The sequence below is a fragment of the Aulonocara sp. 'chitande type north' Nkhata Bay genome, linkage group LG20, assembly GCF_057382095.1.
Source record: "Aulonocara sp. 'chitande type north' Nkhata Bay isolate Kocher_YH1m ecotype deep benthic linkage group LG20, A_spYH_male_GT1.1, whole genome shotgun sequence".
Taxonomy (NCBI): Eukaryota; Metazoa; Chordata; class Actinopteri; order Cichliformes; family Cichlidae; genus Aulonocara; species Aulonocara sp. 'chitande type north' Nkhata Bay.
Window position 1 is genome coordinate 15,747,501 of NC_141363.1, and position 24,163 is coordinate 15,771,663.

The window sequence follows — 24,163 nt, forward strand, 5'->3', positions numbered from 1 at the left end:
CACATGTTTGCGTTTGGGTCCACTATCTAACTTCCCCTCAATCTGCATCCGCTGTGTTTCTTACACAGCATAATGATGGTTCTGGCTTATCGTAAGCTTCTGAGCTTTGTTTTGATGTTTTTGTTCCAGTGATTTGGGCGAACTTGATGGGTGTGGAAATGTTCTTACAAAACAAGTTACCACATTACGTAGTGTTATCTACACTAGTGGTCTCACCGTTTCCTGAATGTTTGGTTTCTGGGTCTCATCAGGGTGGAGTTTTAGGGCTGACGTTATTATGAAGATTACTGAAAATAAAAATTAAAGAACCTGAAGATAATAGTAAATATGACTGTGAAGACTCACCCTTTAAATCTTTTCTGAATGTCTTGATTTTGAGTGTGTTGGCATTGTCAGGGTTCTGGATCTTCGACCCAGCATTTTAAGTTTATATTGCATTCATGATTATTTCCCTTGTTGATTTAAGTTCAGGTTTTAGTTTTGAGTTTACTTATATTTCTGTTTCATGTTTTCTTGTCTTTGTCTCCTCCCTGTGTCTGTCATGTCCTCTGTGTATATGTTTCCCTAGTCATGTCTTTGTATATTCCCTCTCCGTGTTTGGTTTTCCTATTTGCGTCTCTCCCCACCTCTCTCCATATCGCTCCCATGCTAGTTGTGTCTTAGTCGTGTCTCTGTTTCATCTCCCTTACCAGTTCTCATGTTCCTGTAACAGGGAGAACTGGGCCCAGGACTGTATTTCCCTGTGTTGAGGGCTCAATGCCAAACTGGCGGGGCCTGTGTCTTTAAATACTGTTTTCAAGTTGGCCAGTGATGAGGCTGTGCCTTCTGTTTCCTTGCTTGATGGACTAAAGACTGACAATGTTGACCCTGAATTCGCCTTAGTCTCAAATGTTAATGTTAAACTCTCAAAAGAACTTTTTTTTTAACTGCATAACTGCCAAACTAATGATTGCAAACTGGCCAGAACCTTACATGATCATTTAGGTTGTGACAATGTAAACAAAGAGACAGAAATGTATTCTGAAGGTTGTAATGATGGTCTTGTTTTCAATCCAGAAAATAATCAAACTAAGTCTAGTGGGATTGAGACAACCAGTCCAAATTTGTTTCTCTCTGTTCCTGGCCTTATGGAGTTGTCTGTTTGTTTTGCCTCTGAGCCTGCCATTGACTATTCTGGTTCTATGCCAAGCCTGCCCAGCCTCCTGTGGCCTCCACGCCTCAGGGACCAAGCCAGTTGGACCCTCTCTGCCTTAGCTCAAGGGTCACCCATCACCAGAGTCTGCAAGCCCTGTGCAGCCCTAGGCAGGGCCCCCAGAACTTGCTGCAAGCCTTGTACAATCCCAGGTTGCTCCTGCTTTGTCTTAGCCAGCAGTCTGCACTCTGCCGTCTGGTTCAAAGTGCAGTCCTGATTCAGCTTTGACCTTGGAAGATTATTGCCTGTGTGTGTAAGACTGGCTGCAGGAATGTGGACGATAAGAAATGTGTATCTGTCCCAACATCATGCAGAATTTCAACTGGATTTCATATGTTGTAATTGAAAAATACAGGATCATGATTTATATGTGATTTTGCTGATAGCTAATAATGGTGAATACTGATTAGAATATAATCAAGTGTAAATTGAACAAATATGATCTTTAGCACAAATGCTTGTTTGCTTCCTCCCTGTCTCATTGTGTCTGATTAGTTCCAGCTGTGTTTCCCTCCTGTTTCCCATTCCCTCGTTATTGTTTTTGTAGTTAGTCCTTTTTCTTTCTTTGCCTGTCGCTGGATTGTCTCCCTTTGTGGCCTCCCATGTTCCCAGTTTCTTGCTTCCCAGTTTAGGTTTTGTTAGTTTCTGCTTTTGTTTGTAGTTTTGTTCAGCCCCAAATAAAGGCTGGCTTTTTTTAAAATCTCCTCACTCCATCTCTGTCTGCATTTGGGTCCACACACCCTCTCCCAGCAGACGTGACATGAGGAGCGATCCTTGTGGATTGACAGACAGCTGACAGATGTTTCACCATGCCATAACCTCATCGGTCCTCTGAAACTACAGTTACATAAATATGAATATTAACATTAAACATTTTTATTTGTTATTGCTGTGAGTTAGTATTTTAGTCAAAATTAAATTTGAGGTCCATTGTTGTTTTGGCGTTGGAATTTCGGTTGATGAATATCATAAATACAACAAATCATGCTATTATTGTAGGGGAATACAAAGTGCTAACTACAGAGCTGTAGTTAATTGTGTTGGGGACTTTCATTTTTTTCACCTAATAGTAAAAGTGGATTGAGATCATTTAATACTTAATTATAGTTTATGAAATACACCAGAAATCAGTTTCAAGAATAAAAGTCTTGTTCTGCTTTCGGCTACATCTGCAGGAGAAAGTGGAAGAGCCTCAAGGACACATACTCCAAGGAGAAGAGGACGGAGGAGAAGAGGAGTAGGTCTGCACCAGGATCTGGGAGGAGATGGAAGTTCTTCGTGGTCATGGGGTTTCTGGACCCCTTCCTCACCCATGCATATGTATCGAACAATACAAAATTTTCAATTTATTTTATCAACTTTCCTTCTGACGATGCTGTCTGTGTTGAGCGCTCAGTGGATCTGCGCTCGAAAGTGCAGCCTAGGCGGAGTAGTCAAACGCAGATTCACTGACCACAGGGCAAGCTAGTGAGACAGAAGTTAAGCTCTCCTTGCAACATGGCAAATTGAACCTCCCCCACCCTCATTCGAGATCTGGCGTTTGGAACTATTTTGGTTTCCATGTGAAGCATGACCCTGAAGGTAAGCGCGTCATGGACAAAAGTAAAACAGTATGTTGGATGTGCCACGCAATGCTCAATTACATTGGTGGGAACTACTGCGTTAGCGCAGTTTGCTCGTTAACGTGTTGACGCCGTCCAGCCCCACGCACGGGGCGATCCGCGGTAGCTCGTTAATGGAGATTTGCTGTGTTGTGGCGTTAACGTCATTTCAACGAGATTAACACTGACAGCACTAGTTGGAACACAACGAATATGACTGCACATTTACTCTGACATCATCCTAGTGCAAAGACAAGTGGAAGCAGACAAAAACAGCAAGCACGCATGCTACAAACTTTACCCGAGTCATTTAGACAGCCGTTAGCACATGATTCTCCTTATGGGGACCTGATATGTTTAATATGTTGCTGAGAATATAGCCCAGAAGAAGCATATAGTATAGCTTTTATTTTGGAAAGAGCCATTTCTCTGTAATAAACTCTCTTTTCCAAAGATAAGTGATTTCTCGATCAGATAGATTTATTTTTTTTATTACTTTGTTGTTTCAGTACCATTAAATTTAAAAACTGTACTTTTCAGTTAAAATATATATTTATAACTTTAATAAATGAAATTAATCAAATTAAAAAGGCATGGCCATTTTTTTTTGTATCGAAAAAATATCGAACCGTGACACCAAAGTATCGAACCGAACCGTGAATTTTGTGTATCGTTGCACCCCTAATACATAACCTTAAGTTCTCTTTCATAGCATTCGTGTCTCACTATGGGAGAAATACTGTCTACCGGATTGCCAGACATACCTGTTAAGAACACAACTTCACAGGGGGGAAGCTCCCAACTGGGAAGAACCTGCACTGAGGACTGAATGCGCTAGGTTAGGTACTGTTACATCTAACCTGTAAAACCTAGCAAATGTGTGAGGTGAGGCCGAGCATGCAGCTGCACACACCTGAATAGAAACTCCCCTAAAGAGAGCCTATGAGGTTGCCAGACCTCTAGTGTAATGTGCACGCAAGCCAGCAGGAGGCTGAAGGCACCTGCTAGTATAGGCCAGGGCAATTGCTCCTACTATCCAATGGGAGAGGCGCTGTTTAGACACAGACTTTCCCATGTGTGGTTTAGCCCAGGACACGAACAGCTGGTCACTTTGTCTGACACTTTGGGTTCTGTCCATATAAATGAGCAGAGCACGGACTGGACACAAGGTATGCAGCCGCTGTTGCTCCTCTGAGGAGAAAGGCGGTGGGTAAAAGGCCGGCAGTTCTATAGGGGAACGTGTGCTGACAACGTTTGGGATAAAGGCAGGGCTGAGCCGCATACTGACCCTCGTATTATCCGAGGAGGACTGAATGCATGACTGATGCACTGAGAGAGCGTGGATCTCTCCTACACGCTTAGCTGAAGCTAAAGCAATTAATAGAGCTGTCTTCAAGGACAGAAATTTTAACTCAACCTGTTCCAGGTGTTCAAATGGGCAACAGGAGAGCGCAGCTAATACTGTGGGAAGGTCCCACGATGGAGCCAGTGGCCTAGATGTAGGCCACTGGCAGTCTTAAAGGGTTAATATGCCGTTTCATGCACCCATCATGAAACGGCATATTAACCCTTTAAGACCTACCATAGAACCAAGTCCGCCAGAGCTTATATTATATTTTTACATGTTGTAGTGCCATTTTTGGGAGCATTTCAAGTTGCTATACATCAATACAACCATTACAGCCTACATTTTAATAATATGTATGCATTAAGTGCATAGTAATTACATAAATTGCAAAGAAGTGCAATAAACTACAAAAAAAATTGAAAATCGTTTTTGTTTTTTTAACATATATTTCTAGTTAGAGAAATTTAAGAGGCTTATCCCTCAAAACTGTACGTACAAAAAAGTTGCACAAAAGTTTCCCACCACAGGAAATTTATTTTGAGTGTCTTCATAGTTTTATTTTTGAAATACACCAATTTTAATACACTGCAGGAAAAACGAAATAATATAATATTATAGTGCAAATTTTCAAAAAAGCAGCATATGCATCAAAATAAACTATTTCCAGCAGCGCAATATTAGTCCTAAGCATCCCAGAAACGACACAGAGAGTCATAAAGTCAAACGTAACTTTTAAAAACACCAGTATAGGCCCATGAGGCCCTGATGGTAAAAAAACTAAAAAATGACGTCACTTCCGGTTTCGGGCAGGTCATGGCGGACATGCGATAGTTCGCGCTGACATCTATTCCAACGTAGGAAGTGTTATGAACAGCTGATCGGATCGGCAAAGCGTGTTTCTGGAATATTATGTTTTTGTTGCTGCAAGCGCTTTTTATGCAGTTTTTGCAAAGCTATATATGGAAGGAAACTGTGACCTAGGACAAGCTGATGGCATAAGATGTAAGTACAACTTCTCCGGTTTCATATGCAAAAAAAAATTATTGCGCTAGCTTACGTGGTTGCAGTGCTACCGGGATTTAAAAGTAGTTGTGCAAAATGGAGCGTGCCCGCTCTGACCGGTTTTAAAGGGTTAAGGCATGCTGGCAAACAGTCTTCCCCTCAAAACCAATATGGCAGACTGAAATTGCTGCCAAATACACCTTGATGGTGGAGAAGGCTTTACCTTTATCAATCAGTGCCTGAAGAAATGACAGAATCACAGCCACGGAGCACTGAAAAGGGATGGCCTGTGATTCTAAGCACCAGCATATTTCAAACATACGCCACACAGCAAATTCAAAAGTGTTAAATGTTTTGGTGTTAATAGTCTTCTTGCAAAAGTAGAGTTAATTTTACTGTAAGTAGAGTCACATTCTTTTAATGTAACTCTGAGGTGTAAAATGACAGTAGTTAAAATCGAGTGTTAAAAATGAGTGTTTCTATGTCAAATCTGGAGGTGTTACAATGGAAACGTTAACTCTTGACCTCTTAACTCTGAACTCCTACAGGGGCTATGACACCAATAGAGTAAATTCACAGACTCCGCCCCCAGCACGGCTCCAATCGAAGCTGAAGTGAAGCCGTTTCAGAACATTTTGCTCTACATATTTGAGTTGTTTGCCATGCTTGGTAAGTCATTTTTTCAAAGATTGTTTCAATTATTATTATGAGCTTTTACTTCTGTGGCTTTTTGGAGTTGAGACAAAGCTGTGTGAAAGGCATTAGCCATGTTGCTCGGTGATAGCATAATATTCTGTTTTAGCTAGCTGAAAGGTATTGTTTGCGGGCAAATACCACAGCCTTGAAAAAAAGCTAGTGTTATGTTACTGCCTAGTTAGTTTCATGTTTTAAATGTCAGTAAATGCGCCGCCCTGTGGTCCCTTTAAGTCGATATTTTGTGACAGTAGAAGAAGAGTTAGACAGGAAGTTCATGTTTTCTTGCTATGTTGCTTCGAGATGGCTGCTCCACATTCATGTCCTTCTTTGGGTGTTTGTTAAAGCATTGTCTGTAAGTACTCAATGGAAAAGCAATGAGACACTCCAAGTGTTGTCTTTATGTGTGATGGACCACAGTTAACAAGTTTTCTATGTGCTATTCATATGTAAATGAGATCGCCAGTTCATATGCTAATTAGCGGTGCTAATCGTCATGCTAGCTTCTCAAATGCATTGTTATTGTCATTGGCACAAGTTGTTGTTTACAGTACAGATGAGTAATGTACATTTCCACATATGTTTATTGTTACAGTTTCACAAAATGAAAGAACCAGTAAACTTCTCAAGATCTCATCTATTGTCTGGAGTTCCTGGGTTCATGTTTAGCTGTGTGGATAGCTAGTCAGACTTCTAGCGAGGCCATTTACAGTGAAAAGACAGCACCACAGCAAACATCATAGCTACAGAAGCCACCGCGTGGAGCTACGACCATCCTATAAGCTAAGTAAAGTATACGGGCGGACACAATCAAAGTACAACAAATCCAAAATGTCTGAAAGTAAATCCTCCAAAGCCGAGACAGAGTCAGTCCGTTCCCGCAAACCACCATCAAGAGCAGGTTCGTCAGCTAGCATTGAACTGCTCAGAGCAAGAGCAAAGGCTGAAGCTGCTCAAACAAGAGCCTCATATACAAAGAAAGAAATAGAAATTAAAGTCGAGCAAGCTACTCTTGACGCGCTGAGAGCGGAACAAGAGAAGGAAGCTGCCATAGCAGAAGCTAATTCTTTAGAAGCTGGTCTACTTGAATTAGGCTTCGAAACACGCAGTGTAGCTTATGGGCCACCCCTATCTGAGAGCAAAGAAAAACGCACTGCGCAGTATGTTTTGGAACAAACAGCTATCAATGCAGCAGAATCAACAGCCCCAGTAAAAACTGAATACAAAGACCCTACACCCGCCTTTCAAGAAATTGCTATAAAAGAAGGAAACAAAACAAACTGTGCTGCTACTCATAACGAACTGTACAAGCCCCCATCCACCAACTACAAAGAGTTTACACCTCTTGTTCAGACACCATATAAATCCAGTTATACTCAGGGCAATGAACATGCCCCGAGCCAACACACTTACGACCTCGCCAAATATCTAGCCCGCAGCCAGCTCATTACTACAGGCCTTACCAGCTTTGATGACCAACCCATGAGTTACTGGGCATGGAAATCATCTTTCAAAACCGCAATAGCAGGGTTAGACCTTTCACCAGGAGAAGAGCTGGATTTGCTGGTGCGCTACCTTGGTAAAGATTCAGCTAAACAAGCCAAACAAATGAGAGCTGTCAATATCAGATGCCCTGAAGTTGGTTTAGCTATGGCTTGGGACAGACTTGAAGAAATATATGGCTCCCCAGAAGCTGTAGAGCAAGCTCTCTTTCAAAAGGTCGACAGCTTCCCTAAAATCACACTTAAAGAGCCTTATAGACTCCGTGATCTTGCCGACCTAATGTTAGAGCTAGAGACAGCCAAGTTGGACGGTTACTTACCTGGCTTGACCTACTTAGACACATCAAGAGGGATCCAAGCGATAGTCGAAAAATTGCCGTACAATCTACAAGAAAGGTGGATGAATATTTGTTCAAGGTACAAGCACGATTATGGCGTCAGCTTTCCCCCCTTTACTGTGTTTGTCAACTTCATTCGCACTGAAGCCAGAACACGAACTGACCCTAGCTTCAGCGTCCAAAGCCCTAACCAACCCATAACATCAGAACGAAGACACATGCACGAAAGGTTCTCCAAAGGACCCATATCTGTTCACAAAACTCAAGTACAGGACAAGGCAGATGCAGAAAAGTCTAAGTATGCTGTGAATCCAAATAAACAGTGCCCAATTCACAGCAAGCCTCATCCTCTGAAAAGGTGCAGAGGGTTCAGAGAGAAACCCTTGGAAGAGCGCAAACAGATCCTCAAAAAATTAAACGTCTGCTTTCGCTGCTGCTCATCTACTGACCATTTAGCCAAGAACTGTGAATCAGAAACCACGTGCACTGAGTGTGACAGCAAAAATCACATTTCTGCCCTCCACCCAGGTCCAGCACCATGGGAGTCCAAATCGCCCCCTTCCCCACAGCAAGGCGGGGAGAGAGACAAAGCAGACACCCAAGAAGTCACATCTCGGTGTACTGAGGTGTGTGGGGAAGGAGTGAGCGCCAGAGAATGTTCAAAAATCACACTAGTGAATGTATACCCTGCTGGACACAGAGATCAAACAAAGAAAATGTATGCAATCTTGGACGATCAGATCAATCGATCGCTGGCACGTTCCCAGTTCTTTGATGTTTTTCAGATCCAAGGAGAGAGTCGCCCGTACATGTTAAAGACGTGTGCCGGACTCACAGGAGTATCAGGAAGAAGTGCTTCTGGCTTTATAGTAGAGTCAGTGAATGGAAAGGCAAGTCTTCCTCTGCCAACACTCCTCGAATGTAACGAAATTCCAGATAACCGCTCTGAGATACCAACTCCAGAAGCTGCCCAACACCACGCCCATCTACGACAGATTGCCAACTTGATCCCGCCATTAGACCCAAATGCTGACATACTACTACTGCTGGGACGAGACATGCTTCGAGTCCACAAAGTCCGGGAGCAAATAAATGGTCCAGACGACGCCCCATTTGCTCAGAGACTCGACATGGGTTGGGTCGTGGTAGGTGACATCTGTCTCGATGGAGTGCACAGACCCCAACACGTGAACAGCTATAAGACTTTCATACTGGAGAATGGCCGTGCAAGCCATTTTCAGCCATGCAACGGTCAAATAACTGTTAAAGAGACATTTACCAAAGCTCCTGAGCGCAGTCACAGCCTCCCAAGCCTTCCTGTGTCAGGATGTAATGTGGACAGCATTGGTCAGCAGGTCTTCACACGAACAGCGGATGATCACAAACTTGCACCATCAGTTGAGGATATGCAGTTTCTCCAAATAATGGACTCAGAGTTCTATCAGGGCAGCGACAATAGCTGGGTTGGTCCTCTGCCTTTTCGATCGCCTCGACAACGGCTCCCGAACAACAGACAACTGGCCTACGATCGCCTTATGTCACTCCGGCGCACTCTTGAAAAACGACCTGAAATGAAAACACACTTTCTGGAGTTTATGGAGAACATGCTTACCAGAGGACATGCTGAAGTGGCACCAGCTCTCAGTCAGAACCAGGAATGCTGGTACCTCCCTTTGTTTTGGGTTTACCATCCAAAGAAACCCGCCAAAATTAGGGTCGTGTTCGACTCAAGCGCCCCACATGAAGGAGTCTCTCTCAACGACGTGTTGCTAACAGGCCCCGACCTCAACAACAGTCTTGTTGGGGTGCTCATAAGATTCAGAAAGGAGCAGGTGGCCATAACGGCGGACATTGAACATATGTTCCACTGTTTTGTTGTCAAAGAGAGCCACAGAGACTTTCTCCGCTTCTTGTGGTACAAAGATAACGACATGTCATCTGAAGTTATAGAGTATCGCATGCGAGTGCACATTTTTGGGAACAGTCCCTCCCCCTCTGTCGCCATATATGGGTTGAAGAAAGCAGCAGCGACTGGTGAGCTAGATTTTGGGATTGAGGTGCGGACATTCATTGAGCGAGATTTCTATGTCGATGACGCTCTCAAGTCATTTCCTACTGAAGAAAAGGCCATACAAGTTCTCCAACAAGCTCAACGGGCTCTTGCTTCTTCAAACCTCAGACTACACAAAGTAATCTCCAACCGCCCTACAGTCCTAGAAGCTTTCCCACCAGAGGACAGGGCAAAAAACATTGGAAACTTAGACCTGTGTGCTCAAGACTCGCCAGTGCAACGCAGTTTGGGGCTGCTGTGGAATGTTGACACAGACACCTTCACATTCAAAGTTGACAATGAGCAAAAGGCCTTCACACGTAGAGGTGTCCTCTCTACTGTCAACAGTCTCTACGACCCTCTGGGGTTTCTCGCTCCAATCACAATTCAAGGCAGACTGATTCTTAGAGAACTTACCAGCTTGACGGACGACTGGGATGCAGCACTCCCAGACAACATGAAGGCAGAGTGGAGCAATTGGAAGGACTCACTTCAAGATTTAGAAGATCTCCAAATACCACGCCCCTACACTTCTCTCTCTACATCTGGCGCCCAAACCAAAACACTTTGTGTATTCGCTGATGCATCCGTGAAAGCCATTGCAGCTGTCGCTTACATCAAACTGTCTACTTCGAACAAAACAGAAATCGGCTTTGTGTTTGGAAAAACAAAGCTAGCTCCTCAAGCCGGCCTCACAATTCCAAGACTAGAGTTATGTGCTGCAGTGCTTGCAGTTGAAGTTGCGGAGCTGATAGTAGCAGAAATAGACATCATGTTTGACGACATTGAGTACTACACTGACAGTAAAGTCGTGCTAGGCTACATCCACAATCAGTCACGAAGATTTTATGTGTACGTGCATAACAGGGTCCAACGCATCCTCTAATCAACATGCTCCAACCAGTGGAGGCACGTTCCATCTGAACTCAACCCAGCAGATCATGGGTCCCGCTCCGTTGCAGCAGCGCAACTGAGCAGCACAACATGGTTTAAAGGGCCAGCCTTTCTCCTCAAACCGTCCGCACAGTCGCAATCTCCAGTCACGTTTGACCTTGTGGATCCCACTCTTGATACAGAAATATGTCCGCTGGTGACAACAAATCTGACACAAATCGCAAGGTCAACAGTAAGTTCATCCCATCTTGAGAGGTTTTCCGACTACAGTCCTCTCCTCAGAGCAGTTGCCCGCTTGACCCACATTGCTCGTTCCTTTGGTCAATCCAACCAAGCATCCAGCTGTCGTGGTTGGCATCTCTGTCAACCCACAGTGGAAGAATTGGAAAATGCGAAGGTCTGTATCATAAAGAGCGTTCAGAGTGAGTGCTACGAAAAGGAAATAAAGTGTATTCAGGAAGGGATCCCTATTCCCCCCTCAAGCAGTCTTTGGAAACTGCATCCTATTCTAGATAGCAATGGACTCTTAAGAGTTGGAGGCCGAATCATACAATCTGAACTGGGTATCGACACCACTCACCCTCTCATCATCCCTGCCCGACACCACTTGGGAACGCTCTTAATACGGCACTATCACGAGACTGTGAAACACCAAGGAAGACATTTCACGGAAGGTGCCATTAGAGCTGCAGGATTCTGGATGGTAGGAGCCAAAAGGGCTATCAGCACAGTGCTTTTTAAGTGTGTCACATGCAAGAAATTGAGAGGAAAAGCGGAATGTCAGCAAATGGGAAACTTACCATCTGAACGAATGCAAGTTGCACCCCCCTTCACATATGTGGGTGTAGACGTGTTCGGGCCATGGGACATTGTAACCCGGCGCACGAGAGGAGGACAAGCTAGCTCTAAAAGGTGGGCCGTGATGTTCTCATGTCTGTCAACAAGAGCAGTCCATATCGAGTTGATCAAATCAATGAACACAGACAGCTTCATAAATGCTTTAAGGCGGCTTTTTGCAATCAGAGGCCCAGCAAGACAACTAAGATCGGATTGCGGTACAAACTTTATCGGCGCCTCTCGGGAACTGAAAATGGACGGATCAAACATGTCAGTCGAGGATGTCGAAGGCTACTTAAGCAAACAAAACTGTTCATGGATCTTCAACCCACCTCATGCATCCCATATGGGCGGTGCCTGGGAGCGGATGATTGGGATTGCGAGGCGTATCCTCGACTCTATGTTACAGGACTGCAAAAGAACACTACTAACACATGAACTGTTGTCAACATTCATGGCAGAAGTCTGTGCCATCATGAATGCTCGCCCCCTGATTCCTGTGTCCACCGATCCTGAGTCACCCCTCATCCTCACGCCGTCGATGCTGCTCACGATGAAACCAGACTCAGCAGCGCCACCCCCTGGTGACTTTGGAAAGGGGATATTTCTGAAAGAACAATGGAAAAGAGTACAAGGTCTCGCTGACATGTTCTGGTCCAAATGGAGACGGGAATACCTTCATACTCTTCAGTTGCGACACAAATGGCAGGACAAGAAACAAAGTCTCAAGGAAGGAGACATCGTTCTGCTCAAAGACATTCAGGTGAAGAGGGGCGATTGGCCCATGTGTATCATAACCAAGACTTTCCCAGGGAACGATGGACTTGTCCGGAAAGTCGAAGTAACTACTTCACATTCAGGCAATAAGAAGACTTTCTCTCGTCCTGTAACGGAAGTGGTTTTGCTGCTGTCCCCCGAAAAGTTTAGTGACTGACAGTTTAATGTGGGATTGTCATAATCCCAGGCGGGGAGTGTTATGTTACTGCCTAGTTAGTTTCATGTTTTAAATGTCAGTAAATGTGCCGCCCTGTGGTCCCTTTAAGTCGATATTTTGTGACAGTAGAAGAAGAGTTAGACAGGAAGTTCATGTTTTCTTGCTATGTTGCTTCGAGATGGCTGCTCCACATTCATGTCCTTCTTTGGGTGTTTGTTAAAGCATTGTCTGTAAGTACTCAATGGAAAAGCAATGAGACACTCCAAGTGTTGTCTTTATGTGTGATGGACCACAGTTAACAAGTTTTCTATGTGCTATTCATATGTAAATGAGATCGCCAGTTCATATGCTAATTAGCGGTGCTAATCGTCATGCTAGCTTCTCAAATGCATTGTTATTGTCATTGGCACAAGTTGTTGTTTACAGTACAGATGAGTAATGTACATTTCCTTTTTTTTTTTTTTTTTTTTTTTTTTTTTTTGGCCTGTCCCGTTTGGCTCTTTTGCCATCAGAATTGTTGTCTAAAGGCAAAGAAAGATGCCCAACGGATTTACTTTACCAAACTGACCATCCCAGCCTTGCCGTAATGGTCCATTTGATTCACCTTTTATTGTTTATTTTATTTTCACTTAATGAATACGGGACAGACTTGACTGGGGGAAAGAAGGGGAGAAAGAAAGAGGGAAAGAGAAACAGCTGAGAAGAGGGACGGGGGAGAAGGGCAAAAGACAAAAACCAACAGAACGGGCAGAGAAAAAAAAATGCATATATCAATCACCTGGATCACCTGCTGAGAAAGAAAAAAGAAAGCAAGCAGAAGAGAACAAGAGTAATAGAATAAACAACATCACAATGATATATGGGAATATGACAGTAAATACTAAATGTTAAACATTATTGTGCAGCACATAAGATCAACAGAACACAGTGTGCTTTGAGGTAGGAGCCAAAAAGGGTGTAGTTTGTGGGTGTGATCACCCGTGTGTACACCTGTGAGCATGGACGCGCTTGTTTTTTGTTTTTTAAAAAGGTTCCTTCATGTAATAATCTGCTAGAGGGTGTGGGGCGTGAAGCAGGTGTGGAGGAGATCAAAACTCCAGACATCCAGAGGCCCCCAGAACACAAGAGACCAAGGAAGACCAACAGAGGGGCAGCTGCGCCACTGTCCCGGAAAGAGCTGAGGAGAGTCCCAGATGAGGGCTCACTCAGCAGCCGCGGAGCAGAAGCCAGGGGGAGTTGCAGTGACGCGCCCGTGAGCTCCGCCGGCAGCCAGCTGCGCCTGAGTGACCGAGCCCCAGGCCGAGAGGCCGGGGGCACCCCACCTCCGAAGTGGCCCGAGCGAGCCCCAGGCCCCAGACCCCGATAAGCGGCTGCCAAGGAGTGAGCCGGTGTGTACCTGGACGCCCATCCTCGGACACAAAGAACCACCAACGCACCGATGTCTGAGGGGGTCCGCCACTGGCAGGGGAAGTGGTGGTAGGGGGAGATAGGCCTCCAAACCTTGGAGTGCCTGAGATGTCCCCAGAGAGATGGCACCTGACACCCAACCTGACATATAGACACAGACATACAGGCACACACAGATACAAACATCCATTCCCACCCTCATGCTCTCATATGCACTTACTCCACACTCAACCAACATGGAGACAGACATAAAGAGACGTTGTACACACGATCACACTCCCCAAGCGTACTCTACAAACCGGGTCTAGGTGCCCCCGCCCCTGGAGGGGGGAACTGCACCCAGACCCAGGTGGTGTTTCCCTTTTCCCTGCGGTGGGGGGGAGGCAGACCGCCCCGACTCCGCAGCAGCAGGAAGGCTCCACACTCCAGACCGCAGTCGGACGGCCAACTCCTCCTCCTAGTCCTAGCCCCCCAGCAGGTCACAGAGAACGGGGGTGAGAGAAGACTCCGAACCTCCCTCCACCCGCTCATTGTAATGTTGATGCATGTGTGTTCTAAGTCAAGTCAAGTCAAGTCAAGTTTATTTATAGAGCACATTTAAAAACAACCAAGGCTGACCAAAGTGCTGTACAGTAAATACAGATAAAAATACAATAGAACACAATTTCGTAAAACACCTAAGGTGCATTTAAAACCCAGGAGGGCTTGGAGCTACCTGCCAGAGAGCAGCAGGTAAGCGCATGGTCCCTCCTGCTAGCCCTCAATGTCTACGTGTATTTAAAATTGAGAGGTGGGCAACGATGCCAGGGGTGGGGTGTACACCCTGATGGTACTTTGGACTCCGTGTATCGTGCCCACCCCCAAGATCCTATATGTATGTGTAATGAGAGTGTGAGTAATGTGAATGTCTAAGTTGTGGGATAAAATTGAGGCAGAGGCAGCCAGAAGGGGACAGAGGGGGGGGTAGCCTCCTCTGCACCCTGGTGACATACCCCTACTCCAAGGCCCTGCATGTGTGGGTGGTTGTGGTGGAGCGGGAAGAGGGAGGCAGCTGGAGATGGGGAGGGAAGGAAGGGAGGGGCAAGTGACCCCTCCCTGGGGCCAGCTCCCCCGCTGACCCCAGTAGGCACCCCCATACTCCGCGACCCGCCAGGGAAAGGGGGCCCAGGCCCATCCAGACCGGGCCCAGTGCAGCAGCGCCGCCCGGCCCCACAGAGCCCGGGACAGTCCACCCAACCCCACCACAGAGAAAACTGCACCCACCCCACCATCCACTCATCTTCCAGACTACATAAGACAATAAACACCCAGGCTGAGATCTTCCTCCACCTCTCCTGTATCTCCCCCTCCTGCAGAGGGAGCTCCTGAGGAGAGGAAAGCTCCTGCAAGATGTGACAATCTCCCCCACCAGTTGAAGAGCCCCCCAGGTGGCTCAACGCACCGGCGGCACCCTGCTCCAGGGCTGGGCCCCCATGCACCCACCCGCCCACAACCCCGGCAACACACCAACCAGGACCCAAGCCCCCGAGGCCCGGTCCGGGTCCCAGCCCAGAGACGGAGCGCCCCCAGAACCTCACGCCCATCCCGGACCCACCCAGGGGCAGCCAGGCTACCAGGTCAGTAACCCACGTCCGTCAGCACAGACCCTCCCCTAGCCCCGCTGCACGCAGCCGCGAGGAAACAGTCACCGGAGAGCCAACCGGACATGACCGCTACCCCGGGTTGAGTAATGTACATTTCCACATATGTTTATTGTTACAGTTTCACAAAATGAAAGAACCAGTAAACTTCTCAAGATCTCATCTATTGTCTGGAGTTCCTGGGTTCATGTTTAGCTGTGTGGATAGCTAGTCAGACTTCTAGCGAGGCCATTTACAGCTAGCATGTGAATTTTCAGTCAAACTTTTGGTCAAATACACGTAAAACAATGTCTAGAATGTGAAATGTTGGTATAATGGTGCTACTTGAAGCCTGAAAACGATCGCCCATAAAAAAAATAAAAAAAACGAGCAAACAGCAGTAGCTGACGTCCTGACTGGATTCTACGTTAGCATTTAGATCCCTCCAGAGTTTTGTGCACACGGTTTAGGTAAAAATTAAAAAGGTTGAGGTTTTACATTTAGTTCAGTATTACCTGTTGCCTGTGTCCTTGTCTTTTGGGAAAATACTTTACACAAGTAATGGCTCAAAGAGGGATTCCTTTTTTTTTTTTTTTTACTGTGCTGCAATTGTTTACTGGATTATTTATGCCATTAATTAATGTCAACTAATTTTTATTCAATCTCCGCACAGGATATGCTTGTGAAGATGGAATATGGGGGAGAGCAGAAGTGCGTTGAAGTTCCACAAAGGGATGAATGAAGGACATGCATATTGTATTGAAGAAATAAGTGATGAGAATGCTGTTATTTGCATTTACCATGTCAGACCTTTTGATAAACAAAATTCTAATGAAAGTGAGAACATGTACACTGTTACATCTTTCAGAAAATGTTTTGAAATTGTGGTGCACAGTTCAGAATAAATGTTTTTCAAAAACCATTGCGCCTTTTTAGTAAATGTTTATTTCCAAAAGAAATTTCTAGAAGTTCAGAACAGTAAAATTCCCGCTTTTTAGAATGAATTAGAAGATAACTCTTACGTAGTTAAACTAAAATACTCTTTTGAGAGTTAATATATAAGCTCTTAACACCAAGTGTTAAATTATCAACTCCAGACAGATTTGGTGTTTAACACTAAATCAGAGTTAACGTACCAACTCTCCAAAAAGAGTTAAATTAACACTCTCTGGTGTGGACCCATATAGACACTTTAATAGTGTTGAAATCAAATCCGACAGTGTTCGTTTGGACATGCTGGATTTGCTGTGCACTTGTGCTCATATAGCGTCCTAGTAGACGATGCTCTAGAACACTGAATTGTGTCAATAACACTATGAGGGAGCCCCACTGTGTTCAGGTTAAACCACTCATGGGCCAAGCCCGTAGAGCTAGCCTCTCTTTGTGGGGGTGGAATATTTCCCCCTGTGCCTGAGACAGGAGGTCTCTGCGTAGTGGTTATGACCAAAGTGGGCCGCACAGCAGCTGAAAAATCTCCGCCAGCCAGTGCTTCCCTGGCCAGTGCGGGGCTATCAGGGTCATATAGTGACCTCTCTCTCTCCCTCTGGCCAGAGTTAGGGTTAGGGCCACTGGGGGAAAAGCATAGAGGAGGGTTCTTGACCACTCGTGAGCTAGAGCATCCACCCCGAGTAGAGCTCTCTGATCGTGCAGCGAATAAAACAAGGGACACTGAGCATTCTCCCTGGATGCATAAATGTCCACGGTCGCCTGACTGAATCACAGCCAGATCTGCTTCACCACCTCTGGGTGAAGCTTCTGGTCTCTGTACAATGGGTTGCCCCTGGAGAGAAGATCTGCTGCAAAGTTCATGATTCCCGGCAGGTGAGTTGCTCTCAGTGACAGCAGGTGAACACTACTCCAGACTATCAGTCTGTGTGCCAGTGTGTGTAACTTGGGGGACCCCAGACCCCCTGTCTGTTGATGTAGGCCACAACAGTGGAATTGTCCGACTTCATTAAAACATGATAACCTCTCAGCCAAGGGAGAAAATGTTTTAGCGACAGGTGAACTGCCAGCAGTTCCAGACAGTTTATGTGGGTGGAGCGCATGTGAGGGCCCCATTCCCCATTCTGCCTTTGTGGGTGGCCCCCCCAGCCCGAAAGAGAGGCATCTGTGGAGACCACCTTCCTGGCTGAAACTGCCCCCATGGCAACGCCCTGAGACAAGAAACCTGGCTTCTACCACTCGCGGAGAGCGAGTGAACAGTCTGCAGAGACTCTCACGCGACGGTGGCCGTTTCGGTGAGGGTCTAGTCCCCGCGAACCCACCCAGCGCTGAAAGCCTCTTATGTGCAGGTGAGAGCATTTGTGTGACAACCCGCCACCAGCCAGTTGTCGATGTATTTGGCCACCTGAATGCCCTTTTCTCTGAGCGGGGCCACTGCTGCCTCGGTGTGTTTTACACCCTTGGGCTTAGTGAGAGACCATAAGGCAGGACAACAAACTCGTATGCTATCCCCTGGAAAGCAAATCTTAAATACTTTCGGTGTGGGGGATATATGAGGATGTGGAAATAAGCATCCCTCAGGTCGATTGATGTGAACCAGTTGCCTGTTTGTACTAACCGTAGCAGCGAGGCATGTGTCAACATCCTGAACTTGTATGTCCTTAAATGCCGGTTCAGGACACGGAGATCCAGAATGGCTCTCATCCTGTCACGGCTGGCGGGGTGAGCCGTGTGGTGTAGGAGAAAAAAGGACCCAAAATGCAGGCAGTGGACTGGTGATGAGAGTGATGTTTTATTTACAGAAGTGGAGCGACCGAACAGGCAGTGAGAAAAGACGAATGACTGAAAAAACCTAGACTGGGAAAAACGGGGGCTGAGAATACAGAGAGACATAGTTACACCGAGAAACACAGACGATCCGACGATGAACAGAAGCCAACACACACTATAAATACACACTAGGTAATGAGGAGATGACATGCAGGGGTGGACACAGCTGACACTAATGGACATGATGAGAAGCAGACCTACAAAGTAAAACCGGAAACACACAGACTGTCTGTGAAGGTTCTCAGTCATCCAGGTCATCGTAGTCAAAGGAGCTTGCAAAGAAAAGCGTCTGGACTTCTTTAAGTTGCTTGAAGACGTTTCACCTCTCATCCGAGAAGCTTCTTCAGTTCTAAGGTCAAATGTTGGAGACTGTTTTAGAGACTGGAGACTGGTGGAGACACACAGACTGTTTTACAACAAAACGCAGGGACCTGAACGGAGCACAGAAGGGAGACACAGGTAGGGATAATAAACACGACAACCAACCCAAAGAATTAATACAGAATCAGAAGAAACACCAAACACAAGATGAAACTAAAAAGAAACACAAAACGCTGGGTCAACGACCCAGGATCATGACACATCCCCCTCCCCCCCTTTCTTTGGCACAAGGAAATAGAGAGAAGTGTTTGTGAAACAACACTGTGAACTTTGGCTCTCTTTCCCTCTGGCAGTGACAGGAACACTGGCCCGAGTTATGCACTCTGTGTGGAACATGTCCCGTTGAACTTGCTCTGGAACGGAGCTGGGTGGTGGCAGAGCGGCCCATGAAACTGGGTTCGCTCTCGCCTAGAGGAGAGGCTATCAGGCCGGCCGCTTCTTCCTCCTCCTTAGCCTAGAGGAGACGTTGTGGGCTCTTACCGACGGAGCCGCTGCCTTGTAGCACTTATCTGTAAGGCTAGACTGGAAGCGGTCTGTTTTGGAGGGGAGAGATGGGGCCGATGAGGACAGAGACGTCTTCGGGTGAAGATGGCTCGCTACCAACGGCTCCACTTGTGGCATCTGGCAGAAGCCGATAGACTCCATCCCCTCAAAATCCAGCAGAGAGCTCCCCGCGATGGGGTGTTTCTCGCTGTAAGGTTTTCCTTTCCACGTCACCGCTATCTCATTGAGTAGCTCCGGAAAAACAGGCAACACATGCTTCCCCGTCTTTTTCGCCTTCGGCAATTTCTTACCGTCAAAACGAGATTTTACAACCTCTGTTTGTATGGCGGGCCACGGGATGTTGAGCCTAGCAGCTGCGCGCTTGCACATGTCCTGCATGTCGAGATCCAGGGGAGACGGCGGTGTCGATTTGTTAACCTCGCCGGTAGCTGAGGGCTTTGTAGCCCAGCTGATGCTAGCCAAGGAGGTGGAATCTTCCTCCTCCTCGTCACACAGCAGGAGCTCCGAATCAGCCGACTCATCCCCGTCCTCGTTAGCATCTCCCCCCTGGGTGACTCCAGCATGGGGGAAAAACTCACAATCTCTGTGTGCCTCCAGCGACGGGAAAGCGGTCGCGATGGGCTGAGGGTCTGCCTCTGCCCAGCTCGGCCCTGGCCTTGCGGCCAAATCATCGGGCATCTCAATTTCTCATTGCGCTGCAGCAGCCTCACACAGCAAAGGGTTGCCACCCGACAGGTTAGCCTGGCGAGCTAGCCTACGGCGGAGTAGTTTGCATGGGAAAGCCGCGCAGTGGATACAGTCGTGTGCAGGTGTCAAGGCAGCCTGAGCGTGAGATAAACCCAGGCATGCTGCACACACAGGGTGTGTATCCCAGGCAGAAATCTTCTTGCTGCAACGACAAAGTTTTGCAACTTCGTTGTCAGTCGTAGCCATGGTTAGCTAGAGGGTTGCGCACGTTAGCGAGACTGACACTGAGTGTGGAGAATATTGCTATTTCTCAGCTAGTGTGGGGTGAAAAGTAGTGCTACTTTTCTACAGGTATTGTTACCTAATGTGTAAAAACCACTAGCGCCGAAGGGTATTGCTACCTGATGGTGAAGCTAGTTGTACCTTTATTAGCAAAGTGTTGCTACTTTGCTTTGGAAAAATATTGCTACTTCCCAGGGTGAAAGTATTGCTACTTGAAACCAGCACTAGCTACAGAATAGTATTGCTACTGCTTGTATGCTAGTGGACAACTGAAATGCTGTGAACAAAGCGCCCGGCGACCGAGTTGTTCACTCAAATCTGTGGACAGTTTAGCTTAGCACCCAATAGCACAGTTGTCTACAGGCTTCTGTGAGAAGTGAGAAGAGGGTTTTGAATGACATCTGACGCTATGTCAGCCTATTATATAGAGAGGCACTAGCCCCTCCTGACATGGGCATCACTTAGTCAGCCTGTAAGGGCTGGCGTAATGGCATTTGAGCTTCTGATGAGGTCACACAGGAGGTGTTCCCATAGTGAGACACGAAACGAATGCTATGAAAGAGAACTGTGAGTAATGTTCATGTGTGTGTGAAAAAAAGTGTATATGAGGGGCTAGTAATTCTGAGAACCCCTGCTGCAATAAATGAGGGACAACTGTATATACTTTCTCTATGACTATTGTTTTCAACCTGTTAACATTTAATATTGTCTCGTGGGCGATCGTGGCTCAAGAGTTGGGAGTTCGCCTTGTAATCGGAAGGTTGCCGGTTCGTGCCCCGGCTCGGACAATCTCAGTCGTTGTGTCCTTGGGCAAGACACTTCACCCATTGCCTACTGGTGGTGGTCAGAGGGCCCGGTGGTGCCAGTGTCCGGCAGCCTCGCCTCTGTCAGTGCGCCACAGGGCAGCAGTAGCTACAATGTAGCTTGCCATCACCAGTGTGTGAATGGGTGGATGACTGGATGTGTAAAGTACTTTGGGGTCCTTAGGGGCTATACAAATAAAGGCCATTTATCATTTGACAGAGCCAAATGATTCTGCAGCAGAGCCATCCCCTGTTGCTTCTCTTGGCTCCCCAGTCCCTGGTCCCTCCGCTCCCGCTGCTGCACCCACAGGCATGTAATTGTAGCAACAGATGTACAGCAAGCACTGATAGCTTTTTACTCACTTGAATTCCCTTGTGATTACCTTTACTAAATATCTACAACCCATTTTATATATTTATGTTTAATGTTTTTCTGTTTGAGAATTTTAATATTATTTGAAATAATTTATTGTAATGACTAATGTCTCAGTTCTATTACACAGCAAATATTGGCACACAACTTGACATATGTAGAATTTATTTCATATTATACTAATGACAAAATAGGCTAATATATAGGAACATAGTGAAGACCAATTATTTAAGAGAATAAAGAGAGGTTAGTTTATTTTAGAGGCAAGCTCCATTTATTAAGAAAAATTTTAAAAAGGCAGGAATGCTCTTTAGAGGTTTGTGGGTGGCTCAGAGCCGTTGTGGGGAAGTCGCTGGGACTTCAAATGGGCTATTCGTTTGGCTGCCAAGACACTGCTCCCTCCGTCGATGTCATGAACCGGAGTTCAGCACACAAGCTGGACCCAGAAGCAGAGACAACACGCCAAGGTGCACGCAAAATAAACTTTATTTTTAACTAAGGGTGTCCCAGAAGGGTCGAAGGAAAACACGCTGATTAACTGGAAAACCAAGGGACCGGGAGATGAACAACTCAGGAACGCCGTAGTCGGGACTGTGGGAGGCTGCAACAGAAAGAGGAAGAGAGTTACTGGGGAACAGGGAAATAATAGCATAAGCAGAGTAGAGTTGTTAATCTTACGATCAGGGCTGGGCTGTGGGAACCGGAGGGAGGGGTGAAGGTCCGCGGGAGAGCTCCAGGGAAAACAGAGGAGATGAAGAGCGGTGGTGATCCGAACTCCAGGCGGGCACGAGGACAGGCAGATGAGGGGTCAAAACATGGCAAACAGTTACCGGAGTGCACAAGGAAAGGATTAGCGTTGTTTAAAGCAAGTCAGAATTTTACAACCACCTTCACGTGGGGCCACGTTACCGCTGAAACGTGACTAACGGACTGGCATGGAGCAGCTGGCTGAGCCGGGTTAAATAGTCCACCTGATGATCGCCTGGGATGGGATGCACGTGTGGAGTCGACAGCCACACCCGTGGGCATGGGCATCCCATCAGCTCCTTGGACACCCGGCTGCGGACCATGACAGCCGAGAAGTGGACCATGAACTTCTCCCTCACCAGGACAGCCTCTCTGGAGGAGTTGTTGGCTGCTACATGACCCAGGCCTTTTTTGCCTTTTTTGAAAAATTAACCTGTGATAAGACATAGCATATCAAGATAGAATTGTTATTATCATATAACTAAAGATGAACCAAACTGTTCACAATTTTATCTAGCTCTCAGTTTTAAGAAAGGCTGGTGACCCCTGCTATAGAGTCTGACAGCTGCAGGGATTATATACAAATATTCAACTGGTTCTATACCAGAATTAAACCAGGTCTAAAAAAAAAGGACTTTATAACAGTGGTCCTCACACCACAGTTTGATATCAGCAAACATCGAGAGCATATATTGATATGACACCACAGCCATGCTATCATTGTAAACACTGATAACACAGCATAAATCGAATTAAATCAGGAATTGATGAGACCTTTCGAGTATCACTATAAATATTATAAACAGTCGTCTCCATACCACAGTTTGCTTTCAGTAAACATTGACGGCATTCACTGATAGCATACCACAGCCATGTTTTCAGTGTATAAACGAATAGTTTAGCATATATTAGCACAGGTATCAATACCTGCGGTGGTACCGCTGAAAGCGGGCGTCATCCAGATGCAGCTCGTGGAGCAAGTGGTGAAACTCACCAAACTGCTCACGCTTCTGGAGGACCCGATGGACCTAGGTACGGCGAGGACGTCCTTTACGCCGCTGCTCTGCACTCCACAGTAAATAGAGAAGGGAGACTCTCAGACGCTAGATCGACAGTTGTCATCGTGCAAACATACTGTCTGGCACTACTTCCTCCCACATTTCCGCTTTGTGTTGGACATGCTTCGAGGTGCAAATGTGCACACGTCAAGCTAGGGGCGTCTGGCGCGTTTTGGTTGCGTCTATCATGTGTGAACACACCGTACGAGCCGTTTCGTTCGCGACTGACACATCACTAGTGGACGGTGCACGGGCTATCCCTCGGTAGGGTGTCTGGACCCTGGATTGTCAACGACGTCTGCCATGATGCACCAAGGTCCAGTCTGAAGTCCATCGAACCATGGTGAGTTGGATGGAGGCAAGTTTATTAACTGGTTTTTCTACCAAAATTTAAATTTAATTTTTAACTTTAATTTTTAACTTACATTTTTGATAAGTTTTTAAAGAAATAAAAGAAATAAAATGACTTGGTTTTGCAAAAATCTTTTAGTTTTTAAAGAAAAATTAAATTACAAAAAGGCCAAATGAATTTTAATTTGTGTGCCGGTGCGGTGACGTTTCGACCTGTGAAGGTCTTCTTCAGGCCTAGGCACATAACAAAAAGAAAAGAGTGGCTTACTCTCAGCACTGATCTGCTCTGTTCGAAGGTTTGAGGTGGAATGAACAGAGAGTGCCTTCTGCTTCTATTTATACACTCCCACTTTTACATGTCTGTTTTTCAGTTCGAATTTAGTTTAAGAAAGCCAAATCAGTTTTTTGCCTTTTTGTTCTTAGTTTTTTGGGTAGGATTTTTCCAAATGTATTTGTTGATCACTCCTCACTATCAGTAACATGTTTTTTTTAGAAAGATTTTAATTTTTCAACCATGTAAATAATTTGGAATCATGTAAACAATTTTTTAATCATGTCATTCATTTTTAATCATGTCTATAGGAATTTTTTTAACCCTGTATGTAGTATTTTTTTAACCCTAACTATATTTAAAAATTTTTAAGGTAATTAAAAAAGTATAAAGGAGTTTTTAACTGTAAATTTGTAATACTCTCCCAATTTGGATTATTGCCAAATGGAAATTGTAATTAATTGTTATCCAATGATTGGGTTTAGGGCCAAATAAAAAAACAAACAAATTAATA

At 45.8% G+C, this 24,163-nt stretch overlaps 1 pseudogene; it reads right to left on the bottom strand.

Annotated features, from left to right (window-relative positions):
* Nucleotides 1-3,574: 3,574 nt before the first annotated feature.
* On the bottom strand, nt 3,575-17,226 carry LOC147305347 (uncharacterized; annotated as a pseudogene).
* Nucleotides 17,227-24,163: the final 6,937 nt, after the last annotated feature.